Genomic DNA, 15646 nt, shown 5'->3' with positions numbered 1-15646 from the left:
GCAACCACTGACATTACATTGGTGAACACCCAAGGGGTGCACATTGAACGTATAATGCTCTTGGCCTACTGTGATCTGCATTTAATTCAAGGAGGGCAGGCAGGACTGGAAAATGGAAGTAGTCACCTGCAATTTCACTGCACATATTTGCCTAACATTACTGTCTGAAATGAGCAAAAAATGTGATATAAAGTAGGGAAAAATGTACAATGACTTATTGTATCAGAGAGAACATAAATTAATCACTGGAAATGTCCTATATCTCTTTGGACGTAAAAGTTTTATTTTCTATATGAAACCTCACACACCTCACTATGCTACCCCCTGGAATTGGAATAAATCAAGACGAATTACAATTCTATAGTACACATAAAACAAATAACGTGGCACATTACAACACAAAGCAAACAACATGCCAGATTACTGGCAACACCGCCAAAATGTGTCGGAAAACCGCCTTTCAGTCTTCCAATTTATTTATCATAATGTGGCTGTAAAACCGTTTTTGAGAACATAGTCCACAAAAGGAGGTAGTTTCACAAAAACACACAAAGAGGACACTCGTCCACAGTTATTCAGTGTGAGTCCCATATATTCAATAAGATTTGTTACTGTATCCACAAACTTCTCCAGAAAAGATGTTGATGTGTTTCGGCCCTCTAAAGTATGGGCCTCCTCAGGACAAATGGAAGAAAGAAGTACCTAGTAAATAAACAATAAATTCACATACATATGTGTATAGAAAAGCAAACAAAAACGTATTTAAAGATTATTAGATGGTTCTCAAAATGGAGAAATCATGTAAAGTCAGAGCCAAAAGAATCATACAAAATGTGCAAGAGTCTATATATCAAGGGTGTGACAGGGCGCCACCACTGGGGCAGAACACAGCTGGGCGGAAGAGCCCCAAGCCGGCCGAGTCTCCCAGGGGGACGAATGAGGTAATAACGCCCATACACAACCAGGAGCGTGCAGATGCTGGGAGGAGAAAGAAAAGACAGAGGAGCGCGGAGGCGGGGACACAGTTGTGTACAGGAGGGAGAACGAAGGAAAGAGACAACAGGAAGAGGAAAGCGAGGAAAAGCAGGAAGAAGAGGACCCAGAGAGACAGGAGGATCACAAAGCGGAGAGAGAGCTGTGGAGAGGAGTGGAAAGCAATGGGGGATGTGAGGGGGCCCACCACATCCCAGTAGGGACGTGGCTAATCTAGGTACGGGTCAGCTTGCACAGTCACATAACATCTGTGGTAAGGCGGTTGGGGGAGGCAAGAAGGGACTGAGGAGGAAAGAGGGTGGAGGACCAAGGGCACACCTGAGTAGACAAGGAAGTGCAGTCTATCCCTTTTTTCCACCCACTAACCACAGAAAATTCACTACTACACCAAGGTTTCAGCTGGGCAGCACCATATGCACAGAAAAGAGTGAATCACGTGAAGAACTCCTCACAATCCTCTTTCCCATTGCATGCATAAAGAGACCCAGAACGAAGGAATACTTACCTGACCACGTCCTTTTTGTTAGTTCCTTTCTACTCCCACTCTTCGCCTGTCATGGGGCCCCTGAGAGCACTAGAAGAGCCGGTGGAGGTAAAAAAAGCAGTTACCAGTGGAAAGGAACGTGAAGATCAAGAAAGGACACTACATCCTGGGCAGAACCCATAAAATAGAGATTGAGAATTTCTGTGCAGCTAACAGAATAAAATACGTTGGTTGGATATCACCTCCCTGACTGGGCTGTTTTTCTAGTCAAAAACCTAAACTCTGTGACCTCCGTGGGTATACCCTACCACAGAGGGTTTGCACCGTGACCCGCCATGTGAAAAGGTGAGACAAAGATCCCTGTACAAAACAGTGTGAAACCATGCATGGTGGTGACTGCACATGGATCATGTGTACCCCCGGGGAAGGCACCAAGTAGAGGGAAACCACTAGACTATTTTGTGCTTGCTACACCAACTTGTGTATGCGCACGGGCTACACTGACCTCGGAGTGGGGCGAACACCTATGGCAAAGGACTTTAGGCTAGGACCAGAAGGTACAAGGGTTCTATCACACACAATAACCAGGTAAAGAGAGTCGGAGTAATGGCCTGCTGGTAAGTGGTTATAGTGGCTTATAAATAAGTGCCATAGGCTCTTAAAAAACCTTGCAGAGCCAGTTAGGAGTCCCAGGACACCAGCATCACGTTCAAGTTGAAGTAACTTGTAAATAAAAACATACTGATGTCATCCAAAAGGCAAACTGACTTGGGGGCCAAATTGGTAACCACTGATCAACACAGAACCCCACTTACTGACAACCAAGTGCCGTTTCTGGTGGTAACAGGTCCAGAGACAGCTATTCTGGATGGAGAGAAACACAGCCGCGTGCCAGTCTGGAGTACCGGCATGTCCAGGGCAAAGGTCACACTTAAGACCACAACACAGCACGAGAGCCCTTTAAAGCAACTAGTCCCTCCCAGACGAGGTGTAACCTACACGGGGAACTATGTGGGGACCATATTGAAATGTACAAACGTTATCAAGACCGATAACGAGCAACGCCCTGAGAACGCTCACTTACAGGGGTAATGGTGCAAACCCGCTGGGGGTCCCCATATTGAGTACCTAAATACAGACATTCTTAAGCAGAAAATATGTACGAGCATGATAAGAGGTGCATACACCATATGAACATCATTCTGAGGAAGGCTACAAAGACCCTGTAGGAATGGTGTGCCCCATAAATCTAGCTTCCAGGTCGTATATCATTTGTGTGTTTTGACCACATCTGGGACAGCAAATGCAAATGTATATGTGAATGTTTATCAAAAGCCATACCCATCAATGTCCATAAATTTAGCACCCCGGCCCTATATAATATGTGTTCAGTCAATACTTGAACGGAGTATGGAGAATGTATATATCAATATTCATTCCCCAGGTAAAAGGGGAGGGATTGTGCAGGGGTCAGTTACCCCTCTGTGATGTAAGAAGGTTAACGAGACAGCCCTATAATGTACCATTATCAGATAAAAGACCACATCTCATTCATGTCATTAATGCGTATTTTTCAATCAGCCTACCTTCTGTTTTATTCAGGACCATGGAAAGTGGTGGCCATATGCCTCTTGTCTGGGCTACGTACAGCACTGGCCGCCATATGTCATCCTCTGAGTGATTTAAGTTCATGTAATGTTCTACCAGGAGAGCACCTAGCATAGCACATTTATTCCTGACCCTGTGTTGGAGAATGCATGATTTTATGGGTTGTGTTGTTTGCCCTATATACGTTAGTGTGCATGGGCATCTCACGCATACACCACATTCTTCGTATTGCAATTTGAAAACTTAGGTGGTCGATGCGCCTTTGTGTTCACCAAATCTCATTTTGGTATTGTTGGTAAATTGGCAGGCTGTGCACTTATTACATGTGTAGTGTCCGTGCAATGAAGGTAGTTGGAGCATTTCCCCGAGATCTCTTTTCTGTCAGGAGAGCAGCTTTCACTAAAAAATCTTGGAGTTTTCTGGAATTTTTTGAATGAAAAAAGAGGTTTGGGAATATCATAAGGAGTCAAAATTCTGCAATTTCTTCCATAATTGACCTCACCTTGTTGGCCTTAGGGTTATATGTGATGATGTTTTTTTAGCAGTCAGGTTCGACGTAATGGACTGTTCCGTCCTTCAGGACTTTTTGTTCTAACAGATTCGTAGACCCATCTCCAAGGAGAGGTTTGCGATTCTGAGGTAAGGAATCTGCAGTTCGAAGTCTCTATCAGATGAACAAATTACTTACCTTTGGTAAAGCCTTATTTGGTAGAGACACTATCTAGCCACAGATTCCTTTCTGACCCTCCCTGTTTGCGATCTGTACATCTGACATCAAAGAGATTCTTCAGGACCTCATCTTGGCACACTGGTCACTCTACCTCAGTATGGCTTTGTGCATCTGGTTCGAAAAAGGAGTCACAATTCAGCATTATGTCTAAAGGTCTCTTGGGGGACTGGTGCTTTGCTTTTTAATACTTCCCTGATTAGTGTCATTATTTTATGACCTGCAAAGGTTTCTTTGAAAACTTCCTGTGTTACTGTTTCTGCTATTTCTGTGTTACGTATACCAGTGAGTAGTTTGGGCCTGTGTTGGTTGTGCCAACTGAAATACTTCACTGAAGTGACAAATACAGGAATCTTCCATTATATTTGCTTCCATAATATTCCTTCTTGCATTGAGGCTATCGCTTATGTTTTTTACAGAAAAATCTTGAATTGTTCTACATGGCTGCGTTTTCAAGTGCTGTCCACTGTGCCAATAAGACTTCTTCATTTTTTAATTTAATAGTTTGCAATCCTTTCTGGCTATTTTTCAATGCCTCTTTAGTATATTTACAGATGTCCTCGTACCATCCTATTTTCTCACAGTTAGATGGGTTTTTTACCATTTCTTGATACTAGGGGTATCAGGGAATCCATAAGGCTTTAATAGTGTCTTACTCCTTCTGACTGCTGGTTTGTTATTGCAATTAAGTTTGGGTTGACTGAATGTTGTAGCAAGATAAGGCAAATTAGTCTGCATAAAGCAACACATTCTGTGGCGATCTCAATATGCTATTTTGTTATTTTTACACACATTAATACTGTCTGGGCAAACGGTTCACCACATTAGAACCAGTTTAGCGCCTGAGTACATCAACTAAAAGGTGACCAGTCCACCTCTGCAGAGAGTCGGCCAATAATAATGTTTGTTCTGTGTAAGCTAAACATTTTGTTATGTTCAAATTTGCACATTACTCCACAGATAGCTGTTTATGTGCCAAGTGAGGTACGTCCATAATTATGTAGAAAACACCACAGCTGCAGAATTGTCAATGAGAATGATGTATTCTTTCATACTTCTCCACATCCACTACCAAGCCAACAAACCTGAAATATGCTAGTTGGCTTTAGGCCATGGGTTGTCTGATAAGGGAGAGAAAGCAGAGACACTGAAGATTTCCAATCAAAGACTCATTTTTGCCCATAAATTTTACTGTTTCTAATTGTAAACATATATGCAACAATATCGCTTAAGATTATCCATACATCGCAGAATAGAGCATAGAAAGAGTTTAATGTCCTAAGATTATTGAAGCCTGTTCTTGTGTTGCTTCTGATATAATAATGGCTACCTTTAACTGTAATTACAATTTCAAGTATTGCTGTGTGTAATAGGAATTTCTGGTTAAGTCTTTTGTGAACAGAGATGTAAAATATGAGTCAGTATTGTATTACCTTGTTGATTACAGTAGTTGTGCATGTTGAATTAATAGTACCTTAAGCAAAATATGTGCATCGTAAACATAAACGTTGTGCGCGTTAGCAATGCTATCTGTTAACTGAAGATAATACTGACACAAAAGCACTGAGATACAATAGTACAGAATTCTCTTTAAGTTGTAGTCAGGGTTTCCTTTTTCCTTCACGACCTATCAAAAGGAATAAATGGAAAGTACAAATGTTCCAAGTCACTTTTTTAATGTGGTTGTATCCTTAGACTACCTTTCTCAATATAGTCACTGTTTCCAGAGTACGAGACATCTGTGGAAACACCTCTCCTCAAGGTATTGTGGGCTTTGGATCCAGTGAAGAGTGTGGTGACCATACACCATCATTTGAATCCAAACAACAATTTTAAACACCATGACCAATGTGGCCACGGAAGAAAACTTCAATCAATAAAAGTTTCAAAGCTTTATATTATAACCACAATGCCAAAGTCACATAAATAGTGCACAAAATCAAATTGTAAAGGTAAATAAACACTGTTGGATGGCCAAATCTATGAAAAAAGTTTAATCTACTCAATATCAACACCATTAAACATTCAAGAAGAATAATACATATTCATAAAGACACAATTTGTGACATAGAAACATTCTTTAAATCAGACTGTGAATACAATAGTCAAATCCAATTAAAAAGATTTAGGTGCAAGGATTTGTACATAGGTTATCCTTACTTCTAGTCAAATTAGGAGAAGCATGGGTGGTACCAGGCTAACACATGTGGGCAAAAGTGAAAAAGAAGGGGAAAAATCATCTATCTTGGACTAAGTTAAACTAACTAATAAAAATAAAATAGGCAGGTGTCATCATGCTAACTTCTACTAAGGAAAGCAGGTCAGGGGGAAAATAACATTTGCATTAGATTATACCTCTCCTAAGGTCAGCATTCAATTCAGTTTTGTCAGCAAAGCATGTAGATCATCAGCAAAGGTCTGTTAGAACCACCATCAGAGGAAAGTGTAGAATGCGTGCTGCACAGGGAAATCAGGAAACATCCAAGGGGCAGGTTAACAGACCAAGATTCTAAAGGGGACTGACTACAACTTACCAAGTCCATCCCTAGTTAGGAATACCCAAAACAATTCTATTGTTTAGTCTGATGAGTCCACATCACGCAAAAGGGGCAATGTCCAATTAGAATTATAGCACAAATCAAGTTTGCAACATGATAGAAAATTCCCAGGTTTAGTGAAACATCTCTCCTCTCCGAGTGAATACAATAGTTTAACAATTTTGTATATCCCCATTCTTTCGCATGTTGTAAGACGATTTCAACAGTTCACATGAGAAAAGCTCTGTTCAACTGTAACAACCAGTGGTGGCTCCTCCGCAGTGGCAGAGGCGTGTCACCCCACTGGCTCAGAGCCAGCAGCTGAAAAATGAAACAATATTTTATTATCATTTTATTTTTCAGATGCTGGCTGAGCCAGCATGTACAGGGAGGGGTGGGGCGGGTCTGGTCATGGGAGGAAAGAGGAGGAAAGAGTGGAGTCACTGTAGTGTATTTAAAAGTGTGCATGTCAGTTTGACCGACTGTCTTAGGCCAGCCAAACAAACATGCACACTTAGGTTTGTCACAGCTAGGTTGGAGAAACAGCACAGGCTCCCATGCACTTTCTGAGCAGCAGACCAAGCGACTTGGACCAATCCTGGGGCTGTTCTCATGCTAGGTATAGCATGAGAGTAATGCCAGGATTGTGTGGGGTGTCCCCGGGACTGCTGGGTCACCGTCAGGAGCAGAAAATTTCATAGAGAAACAGAAAATGTTTTTAGTTATTTTTCTTTTTTCCCCTCGCATTTTAATTTTAGCAGCTGTCTTTTCCCTACAATTGGTTTTTGTGTGAAATGTGTTGCTTGAAAAGGGGTTAAAATAATTAGAAATACTTTAATGCTTTCCTTCTTGACACCACTAGATGCAGCATTTTCAATGATGTTCTTTTGCATGTGTATTTTTGTTTTGTATTTTGTGATTTTAGTTTTAGCATTATGTGATGTTAATATTAATTCAGGGCCCACTTTAACGCTGGTGGCACCCTATGCAACAGTCTTTTTTGGCACCCCCCTGCACCATATGACCATCTCCTCGGATCCGCTCACTACCAACCCTCATTTCTCCATAGCCCCCCTTTCACATACATTTATTTGTTTTAAAAAGCTTGTGAAGACTGGCATTACTAATCTACTCAGCTATGTACATAAAATATAGCTCTATTCTTTGCAGCAGGCACATTAACCCTCTATGCTACTTTATGGCGAGTCACAGCTGCTGCTAGACAAAACTCATATATCTCTCCTAAACAGGAACATTAATCACAAGAGGTATCTTGACGTTTTAATTGTTACCAGCAGGCAGCAGGCAATAGGACATTTTCAGCAAGTGCTTTTAAATCGCAAGTTTCCTAAGTCATTGCTAAACACAGAGCCCCCCTGAGGTCAGCACCCCCAAATCCAGGTCAGCACCCGGTGCGGCTGCACCGCTCACACTGTCCTAAAGCCAGTCCTGTCTTCATTGGTATGGTTTACTAGTCCGTCCACTGCACCTACTGGAGTTGTGTGTGGTTATAGTGGGACCAATGTGGGGAAAAAGTGGATGAGGTACATGAGATCCTGGCACGTGGTATGTTCATGTCACAGTGGCCTGACGCTGCGGTTATACGTGCAGACGTTTGTACGCGTGTGTGAGAGGAGTGGGCGTGCTTCATGCAGCATTTATTTATTCTGTGTATCTGATCGAAGTATAGTACTGAGCCCTTCCTCGTTGGGGAGGTGATGCAACCGGAATAAGCGTGTGGCGCTGGCTACATTGTATGGGCTTATGGCCCTCCACAAGAAAGTTCTTTAACGGCGGAGTGATCATGGTCTTGAGTATTTGTTTTTTTAATATAAATGAATTTAGGGGTTATTGTTTAGGTGTTTTTATCAAGTGCCCAGTGAGGCTTTAGAATCCATGTCTTCATCTTTCCGAGTTAAGAACTTAACCACTTGACAACATCTGCTCCTTAAGTGAGGGATGTATTGGTGGTACACTGTGTGTGTTGGTAGCCGCAGAGGTGCCTCGGAAAACCATGCTCATCGTGTCACAAACGGGGTGTCGCTGATGGAAAAAGAGTTGCTAAAAAGTCTGGGACCCTGCCTCCAAGCTGTGCTACTCAAGGTGATACCCTAGCCAGTCAGAAAACATGCACCCTGTGTCCTGTTAGTAATTACTGAAAATTGCACCAAGGCTATTTTTTTAGACTGTTTGAAATGCTTTGGCGCCCTCCACTGGTGACACGATTCAGCAGCTGCCTGCATTGGTCTCAATGTAGCACTCACCCAATGTAATTTTAGCACGAGTAGGATGGCACCCACTTCTATTTGACATGAAATACAGGACCCAATAATCCAAGTACAGCCCCAGAAACAATAAATAGCTTCAGTTCCAAGCTCTACAAACTCTGGTACAATCGGAGAATAAATCCCCACACTTCACATAAAACCAAGACAGGCACAGCCGTCACCTCACCTGAATCTGGACTAAGATGTTCAACCATGTGCGAAACAGCTATAGACACAAAGCAAAAGGAAGTGCTAAAAAAAAGTTCATAGGCACTAGACTGTAGCAGGCAGAATATATAAGCACAGTCTAGCAACCCCAAACTCCCCTAATGCACAACACTCCTGAATTAAATGGGAAGGTCCAGAAGTTTTACGGCAGAAAATATTAATTGTGTAGTCTCCTGACTAAGGGCCTGATTTAAATATAAATCTAGATCCCATTATGTCCTATGGGATTTAGATTTCAGCAGACGGGATATCGGTCACCATTGTGATGGAGTAATTTGTCCACCAATATCTAAATCAGGCCCTAAAACTTCCCCAGGCAACTAAAAGGGGAAATTACATTTGCATCAATTTTATTTTTCCAAACCTTCTTCCTGCATATTCCCAAATGGCGGCATGTATGCCATTGAACATGTACAGGAACGGGGACAGTGGTCAGAAATTAGACTGAAAAATAGTGGCACAGACAAACTTGAGAAACACAAGTGAACTCAACAGTGTGACCTGGGCCTTGTCGATACTGGGGAAGCCTCCTGCATACACTTAATCCCTAGATATGTTGAAAATCAAGAATTTCAGTATGAGGGAATAAGGAATTCATCTGCTTGATCACTGATTTCAGCAAGCATGTTCCTCAGTCTGAGGAGGAAACCCAAGAGATGGCAGAAAGGGCTGCAAAGCACCTGGGAGCTTCAAGGTTACGAAGATCCCTCTATAAAATTGTGTCAGCACCTGATAAGGCTTTGCCAAAAACGGTTAACTCTTAGCTCGTGCCAAGAAAATATATTTTATTGCTGTATAGAGCTTTCATTTTAATCAATGCACATTCAAGAAGACCAACAATTATCATTATCTAATAATAATAGTTTAAAAAGTGACACAAGTAAAAAATATAATCTCTTATAAATAATAAAACAAAATCTGAATAGTAATTGCAGATCTCGAACTGGAATAGATGTTATACCAAATCTTGTCTCAGAACTAACTTCCAAGTTAACTAACAAGTCATTGTCTAATTGCAATTCTGCATTTATGTTTTCTCTGCGTTCATACTTAGGATTTTATAAAACATAGAGGCTTGTGACTGCACAGTATGTGTGTAAAATATTCTTGTCCAGTTTAATAACCAAACAAGCAAATGTTTTGCCTACATGTGGCTGAATAAATTAAAGAAATAAAGCAAAATGATGTTTAAGATAACACTAACCTATAGATTTTCCTTTCATGGGTTTATCTAATGAAATTCTGGATTGGCATTATTTCACAAGAATTTAGACAAATACGTATTGTGTTAAAAAGAACAAATTAAAATGTATTGGGAGCTTTGATATTGGGTAGTTGATAATTGGAAGCAACATTATAAGAATGGTATCCAAACTTCCCAACCAAGAAAGAAGGCAGGGCCACCTTTCAATCAATAAATTGACCTTTTCTCTAATATATTTTAAATTGAGATTTATTGTTTCACTTATAGTGTGGTACTTATGTTCTGATGACTTATCCTTCAACATATGTTGCAAAACTCTCCTAGCTTTTTTCCTAATGGCGGCAAAACCGATAATAAAACCTCTTGTAGCAGCTTCAAAAATATCCAAACCAATATTGATTGAAGTGATATGGGTTTGAGAGAAATAAGAAATAATTCTTAATAAAATCATGAAATGCAGAAACAAATGTTTTATTATTTAATAAGAAGCATTATCAAGTTTTACAATTTAAGAAGGAAGTATTAAACTTCCACGTAGCTTCTTTTTTATGAAACCCATCCAGATCAACCCAAGTGGGTGCATCGTTAGATATTACAGTGGCCAAAATGTCCACATTTTAAAAGATCTTAACTAAAATTTCTGTGTGAAAATATATAAACAGTTGGAGACACAGGTAAGGACATCTAGTTGGTAAGAGCATGCCAGCTTTACATACTATTCTTTCATTTGGAGCATGGACAAAATACTCAGGGCTTCATCTTAATTACTGTCTTTCCACTGTTCACACTGTGATTGAGGTACTTTCTTTCCTCTTCCCCTGGCATCATTGTATGTGTTGCTCCTTCTCTCTCAACCCCCACTCTCAAGATGACTGCGTTGCTACCCCAGCACTGGCTGTTTCACAGCTTTTGTTTCTGCTCGAGCCGGGAGGGTGCAAGCCTATATTCCCTGACTGGGAGAGCTTCGGCAGGGATATAGCACAGGGGGATGAGATCCTGGGGACACTGTCTGCAATCAAGCTGTGTGGATGGGGTCCCCAGGGCCATTATTTGGCTTGGGAAGTGGAGCCCATGCCACTTCCCTAAATAAAAAACACTGCAGGCACAAGGGGTGGAGCCATTAAATGGTTCGGGACAGGCCCACACAAGCCCCCTCGTAACAAAAAAACATGTCATAGCTCAGGCCATGGGGGATGGGATCTCCTGGGCCATTAAATGGCTCAGGGAGGGGCCTCCTTGCAACATCCCCAAATTAAAAAAATACTTCTGGCCACTGGAGATTGGGTCCCCAGGAACATTAATTGGCTTAGGCGCGCCCCCTCTCCAAACAATGTAATGGCTCAGGCCCCAGTGTATGGGATTCTTTGCCGCCATGATAAAGTGTGGGGAGGGCGGCCACATGCCCCCTACCATAAAAAGAATGATGCACCAACCTCCAGGACTCTGGCCAATGGTGGCAGGATTTTAATTAAAAACAGTAGTCTGCTTTAAAAAAAAAAAAAAATCTACTGCTATACTGAAATTTCTTGTTTATTATTTCAACCCCTGGAACCCCCGTAAACTCCTACACAAGACTTAAGGGAGCCCCATATGGTATTGGCATTTTTTTAAAGGACAGGAAGACTGAGACCCCGATTCCTAAAATTGGAAACCTCCTACCTGTCCCCCACACTCAAGCTTGATTTCCACCCTAAAACTTTCCAGGAAGGAGCTGAGGTGATGAGACTTTTGTTTCGGAAAAGTTTCATAAAGGTGTGTAAAATACATTTCTTATGGAAACTCTGGTCCTCACTATAAGTACACAGTAGAGATAAATTCCAAATCAGTGCTAAGACAATGGAGACAGAATGTGAAAATAGAGGTATTAGAAGGCTTCTCTCCTCCAGTGACACACTGTAGATGTTATTGCAATAGTTTCGATACTTCAAAACTTGTAATAAAAACGTGTAAAATAGTGAGAGTGTGCCAACAGCTTCACATAACCGGTCCAAACTGTGTACAGTTAATCTGTGTTCCACCCTTGCTTGAAGTTTCATAGCCAGGCACCACTTTACCTGCCGAGACCTGTTTAATTTTAGTAATCTTCTCATATTTTTTGTGCTGTTTATTTATAAGTAGGTATTCAAAATATTTGAATTCAACCAAAAATGATTTTTCTTTCCATCAATATTATTTCTATTGGAACATAGGCCCTCATTCCAACCCTGGCGGTCGGTGTTAAAGCCGCGACCATACCGCCGACAGGCTGGCGGTCCAAAAAATGGAATTCTGACCCTGGCGGTTACCGCCAACAGAGACCGCCGCTTCAACACTCCGACCGCCACGGCGGTACAAACAAACAGCCTGGCGGTCACCGCCAACAGCCCGGCGGGAGACAATGTACCGCCTACCCGATAACGACCCACCAATCCGCCACCTTTTCCGGGGCGGGAGCCCCGCCGATAAAAACACGGCAGAAACAGACTACGAACGGGAAAACGCTCACCTCCACATACTCCACGCGAGATTCCGGCAGTATGGAACCCGAGTTACAGGTCATCCCCGCACTCCTATACCTGCTCCTGTACCAGGAGCACGCCCGGCGGCGCGGAAGACATCGGTGAGTACTGCACCTACGACACAGGGGAGGGAAAAGATTACCGGCACACACCCACCCACCCACGCCCACTACAACACACACATCAATGCATTCCCACAGATCACTGTCACAACCCACAAACCCCCCCCTCCGAAATAATGCAAAGACCAAAAGAAGAGATCTTAAACGGGCAGATATATTGAAAAATGGACAGCAGTAATCCAAATAAATAAATAAACTATGTACAAAATATATACATCTACTATATGTAGTCCAACCACTGTCCGTGGACCACAGGGGTCCTGAGCAAAGGGGCAAGGCCCAGTCCCACGACAAGAACTCCACGGAGAGAACACTGCAGGGGCATCAGAAAGAAAAAAGGACAGGCACCTCAGGGGGAAGGGAAGGGGGGGCACCTCAGCCACTTGAGTACACGACGCCAGATCCACGAGGGGACTCCATGACCACTGGCCCATCCTGGGGAGAGCAAAGCCACAGTCCATACAGTGGGTGGCCTGCCCACTGGGCCATCCTGGGGAGTGCAAAGCCACAGTCCATACAGTCCATACAGTGGGTGGCCTGCCCACTGGGCCATCCTGGGGAGAGCAAAGCCACAGTCCATACAGTCCATACAGTGGGTGGCCTGCCCACTGGGCCATCCTGGGGAGAGCAAAGCCACAGTCCATACAGTCCATACAGTGGGTGGCCTGCCCACTGGGCCATCCTGGGGAGAGCAAAGCCACAGTCCATACAGTCCATACAGTGGGTGGCCTGCCCACTGGGCCATCCTGGGGAGAGCAAAGCCACAGTCCATACAGTCCATACAGTGGGTGGCCTGCCCACTGGGCCATCCTGGGGACTGCAAAGCCACAGTCCAAACAGTCCATAACAGACTCCACTGCCACTGGAGGAGGCATGTTGGCCAGAGGACATCCTGCAGCCCTGCCCGAGACAGATCCTGCCCTGCCACGTCTGCCAAAGGGCCAGCGGTTCTTGCCTGGAAGGGCCCAGTTCAGCGGTTCTTGCCTTGAAGGGCCCAGTTCAGCGGTTCTTGCCTTGAAGGGCCCAGTTCAGCGGTTCTTGAGACGGCGGTCCCCAGCGGAGCGGTGCTGGAGACGGCGGCCATTCTATGGCCAACTGCTCATTGCCTGGTGGTGCCCTCCTGGGCAGCGGGGATGGTGCTCCTTCAATGCCCACCTGGGCTGTGGGTGGTGGGGCCCTCCTGGCCAGCTGGGCTGGGTCCTCCCTGGGCAGCGGCTATGGGGGTGGTGGGCTCTCCCTGGGCAGCTGTAACGGTTCCTCCCTGGGCAGCGGCTATGGGGGTGGTGGGCTCTCCCTGGGCAGCTGTGACGGTTCCTCCCTGGGCAGCGGCTATGGGGGTTGTGGGCTCCTCCTGGGCAGCTGTGACGGGTCCTCCATGGGCAGCGGCTATGGGGGTTGTAGGCTCCTCCTGGGCAGCTGTGACGGGTCCTCCATAGGCAGCAGGCCTGCTGCCTGACTTCTCCGCCTTGCTGCCCTTGCCCTCCTTAGTCGGGAGTCTGTGGCCCTTTCCTCCCTTTGGAGCTGTGGCTGTTGACGGTGGCTGGCTAGTGTCCTGGGGGGATATAGAACCCGGGCTCCTGCGGCGGCCCTTCCGCCTTCTGCTCCTCTTCCCAGGGGGTGGGCTGCCTGTCCCCTTGCTGCTGGGCGAAGATCCAGACATGCGGGCTGGTGGGCTCCAATACCCCTGCACCCTTGTCAAGGGGGCTGCAGGGCTGGTGGTGGCTGAGGTGCTCTTCTTACCCCGACGAGAAGGAGGGGGGGGCTCAGGGTCAGGAAAGAAGTTAGCAGTAGCGAGAAAGATTTTCTTGGGACAATGGAGAGTGGTAGGTACAGTGGGAATGGGAGTGGAGGGAGAGGATGTGGTTGTAGGTGAGTCACGTTTGCTGTCTTTGGGTGCAGGTGCAGGAGGGATAGGCTGTCGTGAGGTGGATGGCTGTTGGGTGGGTGGGTGGCTGCGTTTGTGTGGTGTGGAAGAGGGGGTGACAGACACAGTGGGAGAGGACACAGGGGACGTGTAAATGGCAGTGGTGGTGGTGACTGCACGTGTGCGGACTGTACTGGAGGGTGTGCTGGTGATGGAAACACTGGCTGATGGTGAGGTGAATGAAGGTGTGAGTGTAGACGTCACAGGGAGGGAGGAGGGAGACGAGGAGGTGGGGGTCACAGAGGTGGTAGTGACTGTTGGCATGTCTGCATCGGAATGTTGCTTGTGTGAATGTCTGCGTGATCTGTGGTGCTTATGTTTGGATGAGCTGCTCTTGGGTGTTGAGGTGTGTGCAGGCTGGTCTGATGGTGTGGGTGGGACAGGCAGAGGAACAGGAGACTGGGAGGAGGGAGTTAGTAGAGGGAGGCAGGAGACAGGGACAATGGCTGCCGTCAGTGCTGAGGCCAGAGCCTGGAACGATCGCTGATGGGCAGCCTGACCCGAATGAATGCCCTCCAGGTACGCATTGCTGCGATGAACCTCCCTCTCCACCCGCAGGATGGCATTCAAAAGGGTAGACTGCCCAACAATGAGCGTTCAGAGGAGGTCAATGACCTCCTCACTGAGGGCAGCGGGGGTAACAGGGGCAGGGCCTGAGGTGCCTGGGGCGAAGGAGATGCCCGGCTTCCTGGCAGAGCGGGCACGGGGCGAACGCTGAGGGGCTGCTGGGAGGGCGGAGATGGTGCGCTGGGTGGCGGCTGTACCTGTAATGGCGGGGGGCACGGATGTTGCCGCCACCACAAGGGAGCTCCCTTCCGAGGACGTGTCCATGTCGCTGCAGGCTCCAGTCGTCCCCGTTGTGGAGCTCCCCTCGCCCTCCGTCTCCCTGGTCCAGTCAGACTCTGTGGCATGGCCCTCCTGGGCCATGTGAGATGCAGCTCCCTCCTGCCCCGATGCCACTTCTCCTCCGCCTGATGATGCTGATGCACACAAGCACAGAAAGACAAACAAAAAGGGGGGGGGGAGAGAGAAATAAAGAGATTTTGAGTACATG

General features: G+C 45.3%; 1 long non-coding RNA gene across 1 annotated transcript in view; it reads right to left on the bottom strand.

The window, feature by feature from the left end:
- Positions 1 to 389: 389 nt before the first annotated feature.
- The window catches only part of LOC138299210 (uncharacterized), a 42063-nt gene continuing 26806 nt past the window's right edge, over positions 390 to 15646 (bottom strand). The window contains exons 2-3 of the long non-coding RNA XR_011204721.1: positions 1499 to 1567; positions 390 to 702 (exon numbers count right to left, since the gene is read on the bottom strand). This is a non-coding gene — a long non-coding RNA (uncharacterized lncRNA). The remainder of the gene's footprint in view (positions 703 to 1498; positions 1568 to 15646) is intronic.

Source organism: Pleurodeles waltl, chromosome 6 (assembly GCF_031143425.1).
Source record: "Pleurodeles waltl isolate 20211129_DDA chromosome 6, aPleWal1.hap1.20221129, whole genome shotgun sequence".
NCBI lineage: Eukaryota > Metazoa > Chordata > Amphibia > Caudata > Salamandridae > Pleurodeles > Pleurodeles waltl.
The sequence above is the reverse complement of the archived record's forward strand: the minus strand, read 5'-3'. Positions and strand labels throughout refer to the sequence as shown.